Raw genomic sequence first — 22317 nt, forward strand, 5'->3', positions numbered from 1 at the left:
ATACCATTTAAGTATGACTCTTATATTGGCAAAGCAGAACAGAAATGTGGAAATTTATGTTGATTCAGGAGGATACTAAAGCACAATTGTGTTTCACACCAGAAAAATGACCCCTTTAGGGCCTAATTCAGAAAGAGCTTAAATAAAAGCCGTTCTGCCAACTGCTCACCTGCTGCAGATTTAACTTCCCACTCCATATGTCCTAAGCAAAAGCCAGTATATTTGTTGGGTAAGTGCGAAGGTGTTCAGCTAATCACTCCTACATAAGAAGAATTAAAAAGAAACCAAGAAAGAATACCGCATTATAATTAAAACCCATTTCAATTAAAGTTTAAGAGCACGTTTCATTTATTAGCTCCTCGGGAATCTTTTGTTACACTTTCACTTCATGAAAATGCAATGGTATCTACGGAAGGGTAGCACTCTTCCCTAGAAGAATGATTCTTGAGTCCACAAAGGACATTAAAGGTTGATTAGTTTTGTTGCTAGTAACTTTTTTATATGGATATTCACATGATGTGACTTCTTTCTGTCAAGTCTGTCACAAAACAAATTTTGCTAACCTGATTACTCATAAGAAACGAATAAAACAGTTTAGCGGTTCCACTGAAGTGGATACCTTTCTTTTATTTAAATGAGTAGCTATAAATAAATTTTTGTTATTTACCATCTTGCAATTCTTAGAACTCATAAATGAACTTTATAATCTGCAATAGCTGTTATATGAGTATGAGTTATATGAGTGAATGACTGAAATGTTATAATGTTTTGTAAATGTAATATTAGCGAACATAATCAATCATTACTCAAAGTAAAACTTGATTTTCTGGAATGTTAGTTATTTGTCTGAGCCCTAGCTGGAATTTACAGACTATAATTTTCCTCCCAAATGATTTGTTTGTGCTTGGTATAAACAGGTTATTAGGAGTCTCTGTCAGCTTCCACGAGGAGGTAAAACACAAACATGAAATTTGGCAAGTGTATTCCAGACTGATAACATGAGAGTTTGTGTTCACATTGCTGGACATGTTTGAGTGCAGAGATGTCCCCTTATGGGCAAGGCTGTGATATTTCTTCCCTGCACAGAATTTATAGAGGAGATAAATCTATGCCTTGAGTTGTCTTCTCTAGAGTTTGCACTGATTGAATTCTTGTATGTAAATGGTGTTAGTGGGAAATTCGGTGGATGTCAAATACTTGTCTCAAAGGGTAGAAATAACTGAGTCCATGTCATTGTCATCTTAATTTTGAGTATGTGGTGTCTTTAAAATTAAGTTAAACCCCATGACATGTGTCTTGACTGTAACTGTAATTTAAATCTTGATTCCTCCTCTAAATTTCATCACTCAAAGACATGACTACTATCATGGCATTTGTATTTTTCCTGACAAGGTTTCATGACGTAGAGAGGAGCATAGATCACCTAATTAGAGGGGCATCTGGCACCACCCCTCATGTGCCAGGTGAAGGGAAAAAGGGTACAAGAAAATACATTCATGAAAGAAAAGAAGGTTGGTTTTGTGCTGCCTGAGCTGCTGAGTCCCCTAAGAATGCTTAAAATGAGGGTGTAACATGTACTAGAATTCAAGATACTGTGCTTTAAAAGGCTCTGGCAGGTCCCACACCCTTTAAAGAGCAGTGACTATGTGGGATGGACATGAAAAGGAAAATACTAGCTAAAAGTGTTCCTGATCAGCATTTTTTAGCACTGAAGCTTCCTATGTGGTCAGCTAATGAAATACCAGTGACATCCTGAAATAATTAAATGTTTTATTAGCCAAGAGGTCCTCAGTGCTATTAAAAATATTTATAAAATTAATTTGAAGGTTACTGCGGCCTGTTAATGTCTTCACTTCTGACATGTGATCAGTATACAGTTCTACAATCTAATGTTATCTAGCAAAAAATACCAGCTAGCACCAGGACTAGAGAACTACTTCTTAGCAGGATTTGAGGAAAGGTTTTAAGTTGAGTTGAATTTGGAGAATAAGAAAAGGACAGCTTATTCTGAAAATGTATAGTTCTTTGTGTCCTCTGTATGTACTAACATGTTTTATATGGGAAAAGAAAAAGAAATTCTAATAAATGTAGCAAGGAGGAGCCAATAAAAGCATTAGTTCTTATATATATGTCTGATGACCAGGAACATTTTAAAGAGTGTTAAATATAAATTTATGCATACTTATTGAGCTTTACTTCCCCAAATTTTCATGGTATTATGCTCCCTGTACTATAAAAAATTTATTCACCTATTATTTCCTCCCTTTGTCTGGCTGTTTTCTGCCATGTCCTTGGAATCCTCACCTCTGACTACAGAGAGATGTCCCTTTCCAGACTACTAAATCAGCACAAAATGTGTCACTTTTTGTCATTACTGTGTTGGGGCAGCTTTCTGCCATGCATGGGCACCAAAGTAACCCGGGACAAGGCAAGGGATGCAGACAAAGGAGCTCGCAGTGGTGAGGGGGATGTGTCAGCACGGAAAGCTGCATCCTTGGCCTATAAATTGAGAGACTATCTGAACACTTCTCTAGAGACTTCTTAATCAGGGATGAAATGTCACAGAGATTATGCTGGAGGTAAGGTACCTTCTGGAATGATTTTGGGCTTCATTTTGCTGCCGCTATTAATGCAGACTGTCTTTTTCCCAGGAGGGGAATATTTCACTTCAGCAGGATTATCAGTTTGAAGGAGTGTTGTTTCACACAAGTGGTCCTGTTTCAATAAACCTCGTTTGACAGTGAAGGCTACACTGTCCTCCTGTGCTTTCTGAGACTGCACAAGGATAGATGTGTCTGGGCTATTTACACTTCTTCCTGTCAGATTAATTTCAAGGAGTTCGGAGCATTAACAACTCCTTTGCTTAGAGTACTGGTAGGGATTTCTCTCTCCCTCTCTTCCATGCCTCTAATAATTGCCTAGCTCCTGGTAGAGGACTGTAGACCACTAATGCTGCACTGAGATACTAAACTGATGGTGTCCCTGAAGCGCCTGCACAACAGAGAGGACGGGACAAGCCACACTGGGTAAGGGAGCTCCCATCTTCTCTGCTGCTTGGAGGGAAGGGATAATTTCACCCAGGTTAGGGACTGGATGGTGCTATGTAGGGGAAGGCAAGGAAAGGAGGAAGCAAAGCTCCGAATCACAGTTTTCATGCTCACTGAGTGGGGCATGAAGCTCTTGAGCATAGCAATTAATCATTTTCTAAGACTAAATGTTAACAAAAGAAAAAGTCATAAATTCAGCTATGTATCAGTTTCCTTGCCTCTTCAAGAGATCATAACTCTGCCAAAAACTCATAAAAAATATATATAATTTTCCCATTGTTTTGGATTCTTCCATGTTATGTGCGGGCTTGTATGTCAATGGACCAGGAAGGCCAGCCCTAAACTGTGTATTCCTTGGGAACATTTGTCATGCTGTTAAATAATAACCTGTACTGTGGAAGAGCCTTTATTTGAATTATGTCCAAACATACTAACTAAAACTGGACTGTTCTTTCTGTATATATTTAAAAATCAGAAAATCTTATTGATGTCAGATGTTATGTAAATTACCAAGTATTTTGAAAGTAATCTTGTTTTGTGCAAAGCTGTTTTGCTGACTCCCACCTATCCAAGGTGTTCCTATGCTGATAGCATCTTGTTCTCTTAAGTGAATTTCTTGTAAAAAGATTATGTCAGCTTTTTCCTGTTTCAAAATTTTTTTGTGGTTGTAACTCTAAGCCATTTATGTTCCCCATTACAAATTCAATTATCTGGTTTGCCATAATTCCCTTCTGTAATATTTGACCATTTTGTATGCTACAGTGTCATTGTCAAGTTTTAACATAACCATAAAAAGGCTTTCATATTCTAAAACTATTTGGAGGTGTTGATTTTTAAAGGGATTAATATATCAATATAACCCTTAAAAACCTACTAGAATCTATTTGGAGGTGTTGATTTTTAAAGGGATTAATATATCAATATAACCCTTAAAAACCTACCAGAATAATTTGCATATATTTACAGTTTATCCCAGTTTCTCATTAACAGGCTCTGTTGATTTCTTCCATTGCCATTGAATTAGTTATCCACTAAAATAATAAAATTATTTTCAACAAAAAGGAGAGATGGGAAGTTGAAGTAATAGAGATAAACCACACAGTTGTGGCTAAACTGCTATAAGCAAGAAAGACCAGCAGGGTGTGAATGTTTCTCTCCTTTTGTGGTATGCAGATGTGACTATCCTGGTAAAAAAAATAAGAAGTGTGTGTTGGGTTGTTTGGGGTTTTTTTTTTTTCCCTTGAAAAATTCTATTACTGGCCAGTCATCATATCCAAATATCCCTGGCTGATGGAATCTGACAGGATCGCAGCCTATGGGAATATGTCTGTAGGCCAGAAATTTTTTTTTGTTCTTGTCAGAAATACTCAAAAGGGTAAGGCCATCTGCTTTCCAGCAATTAGATACTCCCCTTTCAATTGTAATATGTGAGTCAGATAATTTATTCATCCCAGGGTAAATGTATACACTAGCAGTATGGTGGAAATGGAGAGAACTAAGCCTCGCAGAGGAATAAATAGCTCTGCTTTACCTCATCCCACCTACACGGATGCTCAGCGAGTCACAGTGGCTGTCCCTCTGAGCACGCCTTCCCAGCCCCCTCCTCCTGCTCTGGGACATGAAAGAAAGCTATAGTTTCCCAGTTACTGGAAGATCTCTGAAGGACTGGGGTTACTTGGTTTAAAATTTTCAGTGGTCCATGAAGATGTAGGTGGATTGCCTGGTCTGGGGTAGTAACACATCTGAAAACAGTGGAAAGAATACTGAGCAGATACAGCACAATCAGTGTGCAAGACAGAGTATCAAGGAAACCAAGGCAAACAAGTGGAAATGTGGACCAATAAAGGAGATGTTTCAATCTCAGCGTCACCCAGCAAATAAAATTTGTTGCTGCTGCTATCCAAAAGCCACAGGCTTTGCATTAGTCAGAGGCAGGGCTGTGAGATGCTACATGGCTGTGCCCTCTCCTGCAGTGTGTGTCAGGGGGTAAGGAACTGTGTGCCCTGATCCCAGTGGGCTGCCCCTTGGGCAGTAGCAGTCTGGTGGGTGCCCAGGGGATGGAAAGATGCTGGTGCAGGTTGCAGACCTCACGTGGGCATTGTGTGAAGGAAACACAGCAATTTTCTCTTGTGAAAACCCTCATCATCCTGGAGGAAGGCTGATGTCATCAGCCTTGGGGCCAGGAGGGCATCTGGAAAGTGAGTGTAACACTGGCCATAATTAGTAGTTTATTAGTAGGTCTTCTTATAGAAAAATTTACATTGTTACTAATGAGGCTTTATCAATCAGGATGTGAAGTGTTGATTGTATTAAAACTGGACTAATAATTATTACTTGCTGTAGCGTGATTAGGGTGCTAAAACATGAACTAAGGAAACAGCAGATTCTTGGGTCCATGTTTATGGTATGTTCCCTTTTTCCCCATGAGGAGGTTTTGAGTGCTGCCAGTGGAAGAGCTTCCTGATGTAATTCCATGTGAGAATTAAAAATTTGACTTTGAACCACTTACTGTAGGAGTAGCCACATTTAAAGATCCCAAGCTAACAACAAAACAAAGAAGAAAAGTCTTGTGAATATTAAGCCTTTAAAATTAAGCTGGATCTGTCCTCTTAAGTTTATTTCTACATAAATGGTAATTATAAAATTTTAAAGGGTGAGAGGTCAAGTAAATATTTCTCTGGAGGAAAATTCTGGTTCCAAGCTCTTTTGATATTCAGAAAAATTGCGATACAAATCTAATCAGAAGTGTCCGGCTATTGCTTTGTAATAGGCAAATAAAAGAAAATATCATAGTTAGTCTGCTTTGAATGTTGGAGAGATTCAGAAAATTTTATCCCACTTCAATTAAAAATGTGAGAATTTTATCTGGCATTTGAAAAATTGTTCAAATCAATAGTGCATAGCTTTTATGAACACACATTGATCAAATTTAATTCGATGGAACTGATTAAAAAAAAAATTATCCAAGATATAGATGCAACTCTTCCTAGAAATCAGTCTACAGTCTATCATTTGTTTGCATGACAGAGGAGATACTGAAGAAGTGAATTCAGGGACTAAAAACATCACAGAGCATAGATCAGTTCCAACAGAGCAGATCTAGAAATTAGAGTGCTCCTGGGAGAAATTAACAGTACTTGGTCATCACAGAAGTCAATGGGCTAGACCCTGTGCTTGCGTAGATTAACGCTGAAATCAATAAAGCTCTTACTTTGTCACAGCTTTTGCTGCTGTTAAATTAAGATAATATTTATGACAACGCTTTGTAGTATTCTGTCTCTTGGAAACGTGTGGGTGGCCAGAAGGGGACTGTGTGTGGTAGAAATGCATCATGAAACATTGGGCATGAAATGAAGGAGAATAATGGTGAAGATGGCATGGCTATTGCTGTACATACTTGATCTGGAAGTACTTCAGCAGCATATTGTCCCATCAACAGACTGAACTGTTTAAGAGAGGAGGCAGTGTATGAAGCCTTAATGCAGCATTTTCCATCTGCTGTAATGTTGGAGGTTGGCATTAATTCCATAGGCTTGTGATTTAGCACTCTCACACCTGATGTTTTGTACACACCCCCCGGCAGCCATCAGTTGCAGTGGAGACTGGAATTTGTCTTGCTTTAGGTGAAACAAAGTGATTTTTACAGACATATTAAACAGCAGAACAGATTGCAAAACTCCAGGCTAGATATCACTAGGAGCTTCTTCAGGGCAATTTTTTTCTACTTCACTTCATAAGTAGGATAAGGTAAACACCTACCCTTTATGAACAAACATTGCTTTATGTAAACCCACAGACAGGAGACATTTACTTATGAAAGGAAGTTAAAGCCTGATAGAAATGTGATGTGTATTACCTCTACCTTAATGGAAATGTGAGAATTTGCTTTCATTTTATAGAATGAACTTGCTTCCCACAAATTCTTGGAAAATATACTTCTTCCTTTAAAATCTTCAGTCTAGCTGAATTGAGGTTACAACCCTAAAATGTTTCCTAACACTAATCTCACATATTACTAGGGTGATAATAACATTCTTCAGCTGAGAGTGGTGAAAAGTGTACAAGGAATAGGATTGCTGATCTTTCATTTTTGTTCATTTAGTCACCTTTTCTGAACATATATGCCATTAAATCTTTAGCCTAGGAAGTAGAACAAAGATTTATTGCCTCAAAGTAGAATTTCCCAGACACCAAAATGGAGAAAAATACCAGGTTGCCGGTTTATCAAAAAGGGAAGAAATGCATAAGATCTACCTTGTCTGCTATAGTAGTATTTCAATACATGCATGTAGTATTTCAAAATATATATCTTGAAAATTATATCTTTCCTTCTCTCTCCTGAAGTCCTAATATGAAACACTCATTCGAAATTTCATATTAAGTGTTATATATTTTTCAGTTTACATTTGTGTTTTGCAAATGACAGGTTCTTAAGTGAAAGCCAAATTCAAGTAAGCATTGCAAAACTTTTTAAAATTTATTATTTTAATGTATGATTATTTTTATGAAAAAAACCCATAGTCTTGATTAGTTCTTTACTCATCTGTCTTAAATACAGTGGTTCAGATCATTTGCTGAGACTTAAGTTTAAAATCAATATTGGCATTGCTTATAGTACTTTCTATGCATTTGGGAAAAGGTGAGAACCAGAGAGCTACCCCATTCACATAGAACCTGTTGCTCATACAGTGACACTGCATGCTTCAATTAATGTACAGAAGGCTTAATGATTGTGTAAATGTGAAAGTTAGGGCATTTCCCCAAAACATGGAAGGAAATCGTCACTATTGACAGCCTAACTAGAAATGTCAGCTATCACTAGCCAGAGACAACCAAGTGGCTGAAGTGCTGCATAAACAGGTATCAGTATCAGTTAACTGCTTGCATTTTGCAGAATTTAATCATCAAAATATTTTTCCACCAATGCATTTCTTTTTCATGCTTGGAAAAAACACCATAAGTCTACTAGGCATATTCCAGCTTTCAAAAAAATTGGCTTTCAAAAAAATAATATTGGTATCATCATGCTGCTAAATAGTTGCATGTTTGCATCTTTTAATATTATATAGCTTTAGTAATTCTTGACACTGATAAATTAGTTTTGTTTTCTACAGTGAATGTCACAAAACAAATTTTAAAATTGTATCTTATTAAAAAAATAAAAGTAAAAGCAGTTGAGATTACCATCTGAATGCATTTATAGTAATTTAAAATGTCTAAGTTACAGTGTTTGGACCACCTTTTGTCAAAAAACAACTGAGTGTATGAGTTGTCAAGATGTGGCAGTGTAGGTTGACTTACTTAATTGTTTCACATAATTAATTTCCTTTTCTTCCAAACCTTGTAATTGTTTTACATATTATACTTCAGATTTAAGAAATGCTTGTGCTAGAGTTCCATCATTTTCACCTCCACCAATCTCTTCAGTTTTTGCATCCTGCTCTCATGATTGCACAAGCACTATTCAGTCAAGTTATTCCAAATCACAAATTCAAATACCTTTCAGTTTTGAATTTTGCCACCAATGTTTATTTCTATTCAGAACTCAGAAGCAATTTTCAGTATGCTCTGGTTTTTACTATCTCCTTTTTTTCAGGTGGCTTCATGGAATAATTAAGAAGCAGGGTGCTACCTAACGAGTCTAGGATTATTTGAATCTATTTTAAAATAACATTAATTGCTCTTTATGTGGTTTAGCTTTTTTAACTTACGGTACTGTAATCAATCAATGAAGGAAGCCAAGCTCAGACTTTAAAAAAGTAAATGCATGAGTAATTGAGTGACAATATTTATTCACCTATGATTGGTACAGTGTAGTTGACACAAATATCTTACCTGTGTCCATGTTTACAAACATGAAAGCAGCCTGTTTGTGGTGTGTCTGGGAAAAATACAAAAATCAATCCCAGACAAACAAGGAATATTCTTGAAATATCTGTTGACAAATTATAGAAATATTTACCTTGCTCAGATGTTGGAAGTGGATTTTAGTTCATCATCTAGTTCATCATCTCGTCTGAGATAATAGTATCAAATACAGCAAAATCTCTCTAGAAATATAAAGGACACATTCAGCCTTGATGTAAGGTAAAACAAGATTATGGACTCCTTCTTTAGTGAGAACCCTGTGTGAGGACTGTGATGCTGTCTGTCTTCCCCTTCCCTCTTTCTTTAGTGCATGGGTTACAGTGGAGCCCAAGCTTCTTGTTTCTGTAATCTGTGTCATTCAGAGATGTTGTAGGAAGAGTAGCATTACTTATTTCTAGTTATTCCTGTCATGGTTTCCTTAAACCTCTTCAGGGAGCGGGAAGATTTCGAAGGACTCCAGGGCAGGTGGAGGATTTCAGTCCACCATTCAGGGCATGGAAGGTAGAGGAGAGAATAATGAGGTACTGTTACGACTTTGGGTAATCAATACACAGCCACTAAAGGTTACAGGGTTTAGAACAGACCCTAAAGATCATCTGGTCTCAACCCACCCTGCTATGGTCAGGGACACCTCCCACTAGGCCAGGTTGCTCAAGGCCTTATCCAACTTGGTTTTGAACACCCCCAGAGATGGGGTACTCACAACTTCCCTGGGCAACATGTTTCATTATCTTACCATCCACATAGTAAAAAAAAAAAATCTTCATAATATCTAAGCTATATTTCCCCTCTTTTAGTTTGTAGCCATTACTGCTCAACCTATCACTACATTTCCTGATGAATAGTCCCTCTCCCACTTCCTTGTAGGCCCCCTTCAGTTTCTGGAAAGTTACTCTGTCCTCTCCATGCAGTCTTTACTTCTCCAGGATGAACAGCCCCCAACTTTCTCAGCCTGTCTTCATAGTGGAGGTGCACCGGTCCTCATCAACTTTGTGGCCCTCCTCTGGACTTGCCCCAACAGTTCTGTGTCCTTATATTGGGGACACCAGAACTATAAGCAGCACTCTAGGTGAGGGTCTCACCAGGGCAGAGAAGAGGGAAAGAATCACCTCTTTTCACCTGCTGGCAATACTCCTTTGGTTGCAGCCCAGGATTTCCTTGGCTTTCTGGGCTGCAAGTGCTCACTGCCAGCACATGATGAGTTTGTCATCAACCATCACTCCCAAGTCTTTCTCTGCAGGGCTGCTCTCAGTCGTTTCTCTGCCCAACCTGTTGGTGTTCCTGGGATTGCCACGACCCAGGTGTCAGACCTGGAACTTTGCTTTGTTGAACTTCATGAAGTTTGCATCAGCCTACTCTCAAGCCTGTCAAGGTCCCTCTGGATGGCATCACCTCCCTCCAGGGTGTCAACTGCTCACACAACTTGGAGTTATCAACAGATTTGCTGGGAGTGCACTTGATCACACAGTCCCATGACACCAACAAAGATATTGAAATGTATTGGCTCCATTACCAGCCCCTGAGGATATCACCAGTCACTGGTCTCCATGTGGACAATGAGCTGACGACCACAACTCATGATGGCATGTGGCCATCCAGCCAGTTCCTTATGCACTGAGTGGTCCATCCATCAAATCCGTGTCTCTCCAATTTGCAGACAAGGGATGGTAACAAATGTTTTGCAGAGGTCCAGGTAGGTGACATTAGTTGCTCTGCCTCATCCACCAATGCTCTAGGCCTGTCATACCTAGAAAAAAAGTAGAATTTGTCAGGCGTGATTTCCCCTTTGTAAAGTCATGTTGGCTGTTACCAATCACCTCTGTTTTCCATGTGCCTTAGCATAGTTTTCAGGAGAATCTGCTCCATGATCTTACACAGAGGTGAGACTGACTGGTCCACAGTTCCTCAGGTTTTCCATTTTCCTCATTTTAAAAACTGGGGTTATATTTCCCTTTTTGTGAACTTCAGGGACTTCACCTGGCTGCCATGATGTTTCAAAAATCATTGATAGTGGCTCAGCAACTTCATCTGCCAGCTCCCTCAGGACCCATGGATGAATGTTGTTGGGTCTGATGGACTTGCGCACAATCATGTTCCTTAGATGGTCTCAAACCTGATCTCTCCTACAGTGGACTCCAGGTCTTCATTCTCTCAGTCCCTGCATTTGCCTTTCCTGACTTGGGTGGCATGGCTGGAATACTTGCTGTTGAAGTCTGAGACACAGAAGTTGTTGAGAACTTCAGCCTTTTGCTTGTCCAGGGAAACCAGGTCTCTCGTTTCCTTCCAGAGAAGGCCCACATCATCCCATCTTTCTTTCGCTTGCAACATATCTACAGAAGCCCTTCCTATTATCCTTGATATCCCTGGCCAGACTCAATTCTAAATGAGCCTTGGGTTCCTTCGTCTTGCCCCTAGCTTCTAGTGCAATTCCCTTGTATTTCTACCAGGCCACCTGCCCTTGTTTCCATTTCCTGAGAGTTTTTTTTTTTTTCTCTGAATTTTGTCAGCAGCTCCTTATCCATCTTTGGAGACCTCCTGGGATTTTTTCCCAATTTCCTCCTTGCCAGGATGCATTGCTCCTGAGTTTGGAGGAGGTGATCACCGAAATTCAGACAGCATTTTTGGACCCGTCTGCCCTCCAGGTGTCTATCCCATGAGACTTTACTGAGGAGGTCCTTGAAGAGGTCAAAGTCTGTTCTCCTGAAGTCTGGGGCAGTGAGCTTTCTGTGCGCCCTCCTCACTGCCCTGAGGAACTCAAATTTCACCATCACGTGGTCCCTGCAGCCAAGGCCGCCGTGCAGCATCACGTTCCCCGCAAGCTTTTCCTCATTGGTGAGCACAAGATCCAGCATGGCATCATCTCTTCTTGTTGGCTTCTCAGTCACTTGTGTAAGGAGGCTGTCATTGACCCATTTGAGGAGCCTCCAGGATTGCTTGTGCCCTTCCGTATTGTCCACCCAACAGATGTCAGGGTGGTTGAAATCCCCATATCCTCCAGGGCTTATGAGCATGAGGCCACTCCTACCTGCCTGTAGAGGGCTTCATTGACACCATCCTCCTGATCAGGTGGCCTATATAAATATCCCCCGTCCCTTCCCTCCCCTTAATCTTCACCCACAAGTTCTTGGCTGGCTCCTCATCCTTCCCCAGGCAATTCCATACTCTCCAGCTGGTCATTGACATAGAGGGCTACACCCTTCTCCACCCGCTATGTGTATTGGGGAGTAGCTCATCTAGAGGCCCCAAGAGTTTGCGAAACTTTACTGTTGAAGTCCTTTGTGGTGCAAAAGTGCTCTCCCTTGCAACAAGATAGATAAGTTGGAGCTTTGATAACTTTGAGAATTAATGACTAGAAACTGTCTTGATAGTTTAACTAACTGACAATATGCTCCAAACCAAAATTTTTTTTAACAATTGAGGAAGCGCAAGATGTGATGGGTTTCTCATATTTTTATATGATGAGTATCTTATAACTTTGTCTTTGCTGTTGCTGAGAAACTATATGGTTCCCCTCTATAATCAGGAGTGCCTGGAGGGCACCTCTTATGTGTGACAATGCAGCAATCTTCCTGTTTGTTCATAGCACATTTCCTTGTCAGCAGAGGTGTTTTTAATAACATTGCCGCAAAAGGGAGAATAACAGCACTGTGCGGTTTGTAAGACCTCTCTGGAAATTTGTGGCATTTGTTTGCTCACGATCTCCATAATTGTTCTGGCATTTGCTCTGGATTGAGGATCATGAAGCACCATGTCTGAGAAAATAATCAGCATCTTATCTAAATTAAAATCTAAATAAAATCGATGTGCCTTGCAATTCAACCTTTTATTTTCTGTGTCTGTTTTATTGTTGGGCTGAATTCATGCTTGTTTCAAAGAAGGTGCAGAAATGCTAAAATATCCAAGGGAATCAGTCAGAACAAAGCGATCTATTCAAAAGAATCATAAGAAAAAATAGGAAGACCAAGTTCAGGTATCACATTAGTCTGTTCTCATCCTTTTCCTTCCTTTCTACTACAGACATGACACGATAGGAATGGTGGATGCTACTACTGCTGGTAGGCTTTAAGCTGACTGAGAAAAGTAGGAAAATCATGCCTATGTTTGCCAGGTTGTTTAATTTAAATTTTTCTATATAATTGTAGGGATCACCCAGGAAAACTAAATATGACATTCCTCTTTAATTGGCACCTACTTTTCAAAGTGGGTAAGTACAGCTTGAACACAAAGTATTTCTGAAAACAAAACAAAAAAAGGGTGGTAAACACCATCTGTCTTCCAAACTATCAATTTAATCTAACAAATGAAATGTAAAATGTGAGTATTGACAGGGCTCTGACCAGGTCTGTAGATTAGTCAGACTGTTCTTGTTCCACACTTGGCAGAAGTAGCTGCACGTTTGCTCCTTCATGCTGGTTGAGGACCCATACCTCAGGAGCTCCCATCCCATTGGGCAGGCACGGAGGGGCCCTTCAGGCAGCCACTGCCCTCTCAGGAGGCATATTGATGCTTTGGGAATTTGAAGTTTGACATTATTTGCTCTTCTCTGTCCTTTCATAAAGGACCTTGTGTATCTCCTTGGAAAAGTATTATGAAAAATCCATGCTATTTTAGTACCTAGCAGAGAACATGTTTGTATTCAGTTTACAGTCAGGAACAGGTTATGTCAAAGATTTATTTAACACTACTGAAAGCAGAATGCTATAGTATATTTAATTAAAAATAAAGTGTACCAGCTTTAACTAGTTCAAAGCCAGAAAGTATTTTAATATTCTCTATATGTGCCACACTATATTCTGCAAAAGTATAATGTTGCTGCTAACTTTGTTTTAATCTAATGTTCTCACTTTTGGAAACAAATGCTCAGGAGCTCTGAGAAGTTTGGTACATTAGATGCTTTTCTTTTTTTCATGCCTCCTCTTCTGGACGGTGTGGGGAAAAAAATAGTCATTGTTCTTTAGAATGCCGTGTAAAACCTATAGTCAGCAATTGAGAATTGGCTTGTAAGGTTTTAAGAGCCTTTTTCATGTTATGTTGATGTATAAACACTCTTTTTATTTTCAAGTTTATAGTGAGTCTGCAGGGAGCAAACAAAGCAAAAAAAAGCCTTTTGTGTTATGTCTCAGACTACGCCCACTTTATAGAACATGAAGTAGGTGCAGTATATTCGGGGCAATCAAATACAACAGGCCAAGATCTTCAGATGCGATGCTGTCTTGGTTCTGATTGGAGTGAAGTAACTTTCTTCGTAACAGCCAGTATGGTGTAGTGTTTTGGGTCTCATAGAATCACAGAATGGTTCGGGTTGGTTTGGTTTTGGTTGGAAGACCACCCAGTTCCAATCCTTCTGCCATGGCCAGGAACACCTTCCACTAGATCAAGTTGCTCATTTATGTAAAGCAGTGCTGGTGTCAAGTCAGTGTTTTGACTTCTGCTGAATAGTGCTTGTACAGTGTCAAAGATTTCTTTTAGTCTTGCTCTGTCCCCTCCAGCTTGTAGGCTGGGTTGGGCAAGAAATTGAGCTGGGACAGTGCCAGGACAGCTATCCTGAACTGGCTGAAGGGATATGCCATGCCAGATCACATAATGATCAGCAAAGAACTGTGCAGAGCTTTTGGTTCTTAGAAACTGCTTGGGCGCTGTCCTGCTTGTGGTGATGCTATGATGATTTTTTGCCTTTCCTTTTATATACCTTTTATACACCCTTTCATATAGCTTTTATGTATCCTCAGTGCTTTTAGCATGCATACTTGTAATTCCTTCAGCTCGATAATTTAGCATAGTCCTAATATTCCGTTACGCCAGGAGACCAAACATCCTGGAGGCCTCAGAGTTGGAGGCCAGAAAGCCCTACGGCTATCCTGAGAAGCCAAGGTCCTTTCTAGAACACATCCTGTAAACTAAGATAGGCCCATCCAGGGGGGAATTCCTCGGGATGAGTGGATATCACACTATTCATTTAAGCTTCTCATTGGGAAATCTTTGATAGATGTGCTAATTTGCAAGGTCTATAAATTGTATATGCGATCTATCGTGTGTGTGCATTTTGGCACATTCCACCTTAGCGAAGAGGTGCACCTTTAAGGATCCTTAATTAAATACCCAGGTAAAAACCCCTTTTTCCCTTAACCATGTCTGGCTTTTAATTTTAAGACCAGGAAAAGGCAACAGTGGGAGGTGGTAAATGGTTGCCTTTGCATCACTTTATTCCATCTGCTTCACTTACTAACCTGTCTTTCAACTTGACCTATGAGTTTTCTTGGTTTTTGCTCTTCCTATTCTCTCCTGTTCCACTGGGGTTGTGGGCTGGGGAGAGGCCAGCAGTAGTGTGGGTTGGACAGATGTTGACAGCACTGACCACCACAACCGCTGAAGCTCTGTAATGTGTTCTACAAAGGCAGGTAGAAGTGTGTTCAGGAGAAATGTATGTGTCACCTAGAATATTTTTAGAGAGGTAGTCAGGAAGTACTTGAATAACTATGAATTATCAGCTTTTAAAACACATGTAAAGGAACACTGCTGCAAGACCTAGCTGTTTGTCCATGAAGAATTTTTTTTTGTATTAATCATGCACAGACAGAAGAATTTCAAAAGTTTACAAGTCACTGCAACAAACCTACTACTAGTACAGCTATGGGCCTCTGTGTCAAAAATAGGTGAAAATAAACCAGCAGTATATTTTACTACTTCTTACTGTTTGATAGTGAAAGAAAGAGAAGATTTTTTTTTCTGTCAGCTTACTATTATATTCTTCTTTTCCTAGATAGAAGAATGCTGCATAGTCCCTTAAGAATAATTACAATTGCAGAAATTAATTGGAATCTTCCAGGAGCTTTTTACCTACAATCATGTGTTAAATATACTGGGCCTAAGATACACAGTTGGAATCACTGGTAAGTTTGTTTAATTTGCTGTTTGCATAAAATTGCATAGCATTTATACTTTCTATTTTCATGTAGTTTCACTGAAAAGCACTGGCTTGGCTATTAGTTATTAGATTTAGAAAACAACAACAAAAAAAGAAACAAAAAAACCCAGCAACAACGACAACAAAAAACCCCACTAAAACCGAAAAACCACCCACCACCAACACGCAATAAAACAGTTTCAAAGACAAAATACATCAAAGAAGTTTAATAGTAAGAAATGAAGGGAAAGCAATTTCTGTGATTCAACCAGTCAACCCATTGAAAGTTTAGCCAGAAAATGAGAGAAGATATAGAACAGCCAATTAATTATCATTAGTGGGTATTGTTTCCTTTTCATGTTGTATTATAAAACGTCTAAGGTGCAGTGGTAATGCAATACATCAGACATACAGACTGATCTTCTGCTTTATCTCCTCTTATCATCTATTCAGTATCACCCATTGACGCTGCAGTAACTGCATTCACTAATTACTTAACTATTCTTTGTGCACTTTGATCAAAGTCATTTGGCTCAAAGGGCAGATAGGGAAAGATTTCAAAGAGGTTTTCTGAGAGTCAGACCTGAAAATCTTATATATTGAACTTTGTCTTCAATTGATTTTGGAAAACACAGTTGCCCCTTTCTCTGAAATTCAGAAATTATTTTTTCAGTGGTAGGCAGGACTTATGCAATCAGTGATGGCTCGGATGTAAACTCCTCTGTCAAGCACTACAAAATCTAGATTTTGAAGCAGTTTTTCCCTTAGACTTTAAGTATTGGGAATTGTCCCATCCCTAGCTTTTTTTTTCCTCATTGCAAGAGGGAGCTGCTCAAAGAATTACATTTTGTGAATGAAGAAAATGCTCAACATCCTGAGACTTTGTCTGACTTGACAAGCCCATTCAGTGTCTAAAATAAGACTACAGTTGTTCAATTTCACTGTAACTTTCTAAAATGGTAAAACCCTACAGCCTGCAAGAATGACCTGTTGTACATTTGACAAACTGTACATCTGCCAGAGCATGTTCAGAGTTCCCTCTTTGTGGCATAGTGAGATATGTGCTGTGGCTAAAATTTGCATCATATTTTCCTCCTCTATGCCAGTGAAAATGTTATTTGGGAGACCCTCCTGTTACACAAACACTGCACCTCACCTGCAGATTCTAACCTGATGTAATCCTAATGTGAATGACAGTAAAGACTAAAGCAGGAGAGTTTGCTGAATGCATGCTTTATTTTAATCTGCTGACTTGCTCAGCAGACTTCATCATAAAATGCTGTAAGTTATAAAAAATGTGCATTTTTAATAATTATATATCTATATATCCTTATATAAATTTAAAAAAAAAATGTTCTCCCAGGCTTTCTCCAGATAATTTTTTCTCCTTCTGTAGCATGGCTGTTAATTTGAAAGCATATCCTTCTTGTGAACAGGCCTTCATTTTCAGGGTTAGGGCTCCACTTATTCTTTTTATAGCCATAGTTTCTATTCATTTCATTCACATTTTCTGAAAGAACAGCCTTCTGAAAATGTTTTTGGAGTTTAGCTTTCTTACTCTTGTGAAAAGTGATTTAAGTACAATTCCAAAAGGTTGCTTTAAAAATTATGAAGAATGATCAACGACATGGAAACTTGGATTATAAAGTATTGACTTGAACAGGCTTACACCAGGAACCACATAATTCACTCACTTGAATGTCCTTGGGTGGTCTCTCTAAGGACTTTTTTGACTTCCTCATGTTTGAGAAGGAAACAATTGTTTGCCTCTGTTTCTCTAAGTGGTAGGCAATGGCATTCAGGTTGCCATCTGCAGAGATTGGTGAGCTGGAAGTGAACCCACTGAAGAGCAGAATTCATTTGAAAAGCAGAAAGGAATCCTGTATTTGCTTGATAGCATAGTGTGCTCTGCTTTCTTGAGGGCAGAGCAAGGTTTCTCAAACTTTTAAAATTAGCTGCCCTGGTAGCCTGATCACTTTTCTCACATCTTCTGCTCACATTGGCAAGAAGGTACACTTATGAGCTGATTTTAGTTAGATCAAGTGAAAGAATTAATTAGAAGCTGACTCTGAGCATATTTTTCATACACTGTAAATCAAATTTTCATTATTTCAAATTGTGTTGAAAGATTATGTACTTGGTAAAAAAAAATAAAGGAAATGTAAATGTCTTCACTAACTGGTGTAATGTAACATACAACAATGCTGCACAACATCTGAAGGGCCCCACATTTATCAGAACACAATGTCCATGTAGGATGCTCAACTGCATTTTGCAGTGTTGCCTCTTTGAAAAGTCCTGCTCTTACATTAACAGGTGTATCACACTCAAGAAGAGCTAATGATAAAGATTTCCTGGCAGCAGCTTCTTAAATATGAAATGCGATGTGTTTAGCATGTATAAGGTAGCTAATCTGTACAAGAAACACATTAATTAATAAGCTGTAGATTTGGATATTGCATGATAAAGATGGCAATTCATGAATCAATTTATAGACATAAATACATTATTGCTCAAGAAAAAACACCTGAAATTTACTTTTTAAATTAAAACAATGGTGTGTTGCAGTCATTTATTTAATTGCTCTTCAGCTATCTGACACAGTGTGAGATTACTGAAGTATGGAGCCAAACAGCCAACACTACATTTAGTTTTGTTTATTGAAATAGTGAAGGGGTATTAATGATAAAGTACGAAAGTGTGTAATAGAAAGTAATGTACTGTGAAATAAATTTATGTTTGGAAATCAAGAGAAATACAAGAGAAGTTTAAGGCTTAGATGTATTTGGAGTCCACTTTATAATGTTTTTATAGAAGAGTGGTTGCGACATACAGGCTATGAAAAATTACAGGAATGTGTTATGAAATCAAATTAATTTACAAAAAATCAAATACTGCCTTCAGGCTTTTCTTGCAGTACAAGACCTGGAAAAAGGGTTGGACACACGCTATGTAATTATTGACTCAGGTATGCATTTTCGCATAATATATTTTTGTACTCTGTATTTTAGGAAGCTAGTGATAGTGATTGTTTGTTAAACTTGTGTCAGGGGACACACAGAGAAATATTGGTAAGGGATATGATTCCAGCATGATAATAATAATAATGAATTATCACTTTAAAAAACCATTGAAATGCATGCACATATGATGTGCTTCCACATTCTTCACAGACATTTATCACAGGTCAAAAAATCATCTCTCTTTTCAATAAAGGAAGTGTTTCTTAAAACTATTTTTCCTAAAACTAATAGAAATATAACAATATTAAATTATTAGCTGAAAAGACAGCTTGGTGTTTGCTTAATGATAGTATGATAAAAAAATGCTTTCTTTTTACCATGTTATGTTTTAGCAAAATGACAGATAAATTAAAATGACACTATTGAATATGCCATGTGCTCTAATAAACTATTGTCAAGTTTTTAATTATTAGCAGGGCCTATTTATGTTTCATTTTGTAATACAAATATTTCCTGACTAAGATTTTGAGATCCTAAATCACGTGCTTTAAACCACTTTCTGAATCTAAATGCTGAGCATTTGTGTGTTACTAAAAACTGAATATTTAACTCATTGGAAAATCAAATAAACATCTGCTAGTAAGCCTGAATTATCGTTCATTACTTTTCAGAAATTCACGCTAATATAATTTGCTTTTAAAGATGTATGAAAAATTAAATAAAGATCCATATTTTTAAAAGCATGTTTCTCTAGCCTCAATCTCTTGATTTCATGCCCAAACACTCTAGACTATTTCAAACTTCATTTTTCAAAACAGTTTTCTCATATTCACCCCAGTGATTATATATTATCCTAAGAGGTAAAAGGCTAAATTCATTAATTCTTCCCACCTTCAGAGAAATAGTTCCCATCGAAATTACATTTGGCTTCATTTTCAGTGTAGTTGTGGTACTGATGGCAGTAATTATAATACATTCATTGGAATGTGACAAAGCTGTTAAAAAATCACTGCAAATGTATCATGTATGGCAGTTGCCTGGAGACTGAGTGTGCATCATTTGCAGTCTTCATGTATGCAGCAGTCATAACTTGTAAATATTTCAGGGGAGAAAAACACCAAAGGTTTTGTATTCAGTCGTCATGTTATCTTCAAAAAGAAGAATGTTTTTGGTATGGATTTTTGCATAAGATGGAATGTGAGGTGATACTTCTTAGCTCTGAATCCAATTTTTTCCATTTCAAAAGACTTCAGCATTTTCTTAGCTGTGTTCTCTTCTAAGCCACCCTCTAATGATGAGCAACGAACAGGAGATTAAGTCATTGGCTGGGACTTGGGAGACCTCAGCACTACCCTATGAATATTTTCTGTATAACACTGGAAATATTACTTCTCTGACTTTTTTTCAGATCATTGCTGTAAAGTCAATTTGTGTCATGACAATCACATTTTCTAAAGTCAAAGGAGTGAGAAGGGATCTGAACATGACCTAAGAATGCTCTATGCAGTCAATGGACTGTCTTTGTTCATGGTGAGTCATGCACTAATTTCTATGACAATATAAATTTTTCTAGTAGGGGAGCAACAGTCAGGCCTTATGAGGATTATATAAGGAGAAAACTGAATAAGGCCATAGTGGCATTAGAGCATTATGAGTAAAACCAGATACAAAAAGTTTTCTGTGCACTAGTCATGGAAAGAGGTAGGATAATTAGAGCAAACAGTATGAAATTAATAAAAAATATAAAATAATGGGTTGTGCATACTTTGATCTTGCTGGGACATCTCACTATCAAAGGTTTCTATGCACCAAAGAAAACTAAAGCATTGATAACCTCATCCTCTCCTGAGGCTCTCTCCACTAGAAAAGCAATCTGGCAACAACACACCTATCTCCCTGTGTGGCATCCACAAGAACAGTAATTACAAATCTGTGTTGGAAGCAGGCACTTTTTTGTGGCACAGTGGGGACCTATAGGCTGCTTTGTGGAGTAGGGGCTGTTTGCACCTGGAAATTAACATGCTTCTGAGTCTTCGAGTACCAGAGTTGAGTATTTACAAAATTGAGAATTTCTTTCAGAAGAAAGAAAAAGTAAGCACAAACCTTCACTCTTTACATTTACATAACTTTTTTTTTTTGTTCTGTTGGTTGTGTTAGAGTAAAAACAAATACAGACAATGAAGTCTGCTCCCTAGAGAAATTTTAATCCAAAATAAAACCAGAAGCTGCAAATATCAATTATTTGCCAACAAAGGGAAACTAAGGGTGTAGGCTTTGAGAAGAAAACCAGCTCATACTGCATATTAGGTAAGAATTATCACGATACCTAATTATATTTAATGTAATTTCCCATAGTTTTATATCAATGAAGCAGGCACAAATATTAAGATATTAAAATATTGACAAAGTATTTCAAGTCGTGCATATAAATCTGAGATGCTCATCTGCTGCAGGATGAGCAGATGTTTTCTTCCCCAACAAATTCTCAGAGATCAAAAGAACTAAAAATATAAAGAAGAGAACTGCAAACTTCCCTCTGAATAAGTTCAGTGGAGCTGTTTGCTGTTTAGGTATCTGGTATCTGTTTTGTCACAGGTTTAGACTTGTACCACACTAGTAATTGATTTCCAGTCTCAAGGCTTCTCGATATTTACAGCCTCCCAAGCAACATCAAGGTTTTTTGATCTTCTTTTGATCTTTGATCTTTACGCTCCATTTTAGGTAATAGTTACTAGCTGGGGCTACTAGAACTCCTTGACACCTCGTCATAACTTCCACATTCCCATTTTCCATTCACTAACTAAATGAACAGTGAGGGAAAAACTGATGGTATGAAACAACAACACTGCTTAATTCTATTGTTTCCTCTTGCACGTTCTCCCCATGCTGACTTTAGCTGTACAGGTTTACTGATTTCTGACTGTGCTGGTTTGGACAAATTCGGAAATATATCCTCTGAGAGAAGGCAGGTTACAACCAGCCCACCCCCACCAGGTTCAGGAAAAAAAAGAACTTTTTTCCTTGGAAGAAAGTGAAAGAGACAAAAACTATTTATTTAACAAACACACCAGAAGAGGATAATAATGCTAAATAATAAAACCTCTTGCTGTAGAGAGAAAACCTGGGAAAATTTCAGAGTCCTTCCATAGGTAGCCTCTCTCCTCCTCCTCGGAGCTGGGACAGAGTGGGCCCTCCTCCAGGGCCTCCACCTCAGTGGAAAAAGTCCCGATGTGTTCTGATGTTGAAACAGTCCAGCAGAGAAAAAGGGAAAAAAACCCCCGAAGTCCCAGGAAAACAAAAGTTTAACTCTCTGTCTCCCTCCGGAGAAAAAGAAAGCCGAAAGCTGGCTGGAAAGCAAACAGTGCTTCTTCCCGCTCCTCTATCTCGCCGCAGCAGAATGCAGAGAGGTTTTATCTGTGTCCTTGAAAACAAACTGTAAACTGCTTCGAAAGTTTTGCTGGGTTTTCTTCTCTCCCCCCTCTCAGGCTCAGTTTAAAGGCACAGAAAAGGCAAAAAAATTAATTTCTGGGCATAG

The sequence above is a fragment of the Corvus hawaiiensis genome, chromosome 5 (genome assembly GCF_020740725.1).
Source record: "Corvus hawaiiensis isolate bCorHaw1 chromosome 5, bCorHaw1.pri.cur, whole genome shotgun sequence".
NCBI lineage: Eukaryota > Metazoa > Chordata > Aves > Passeriformes > Corvidae > Corvus > Corvus hawaiiensis.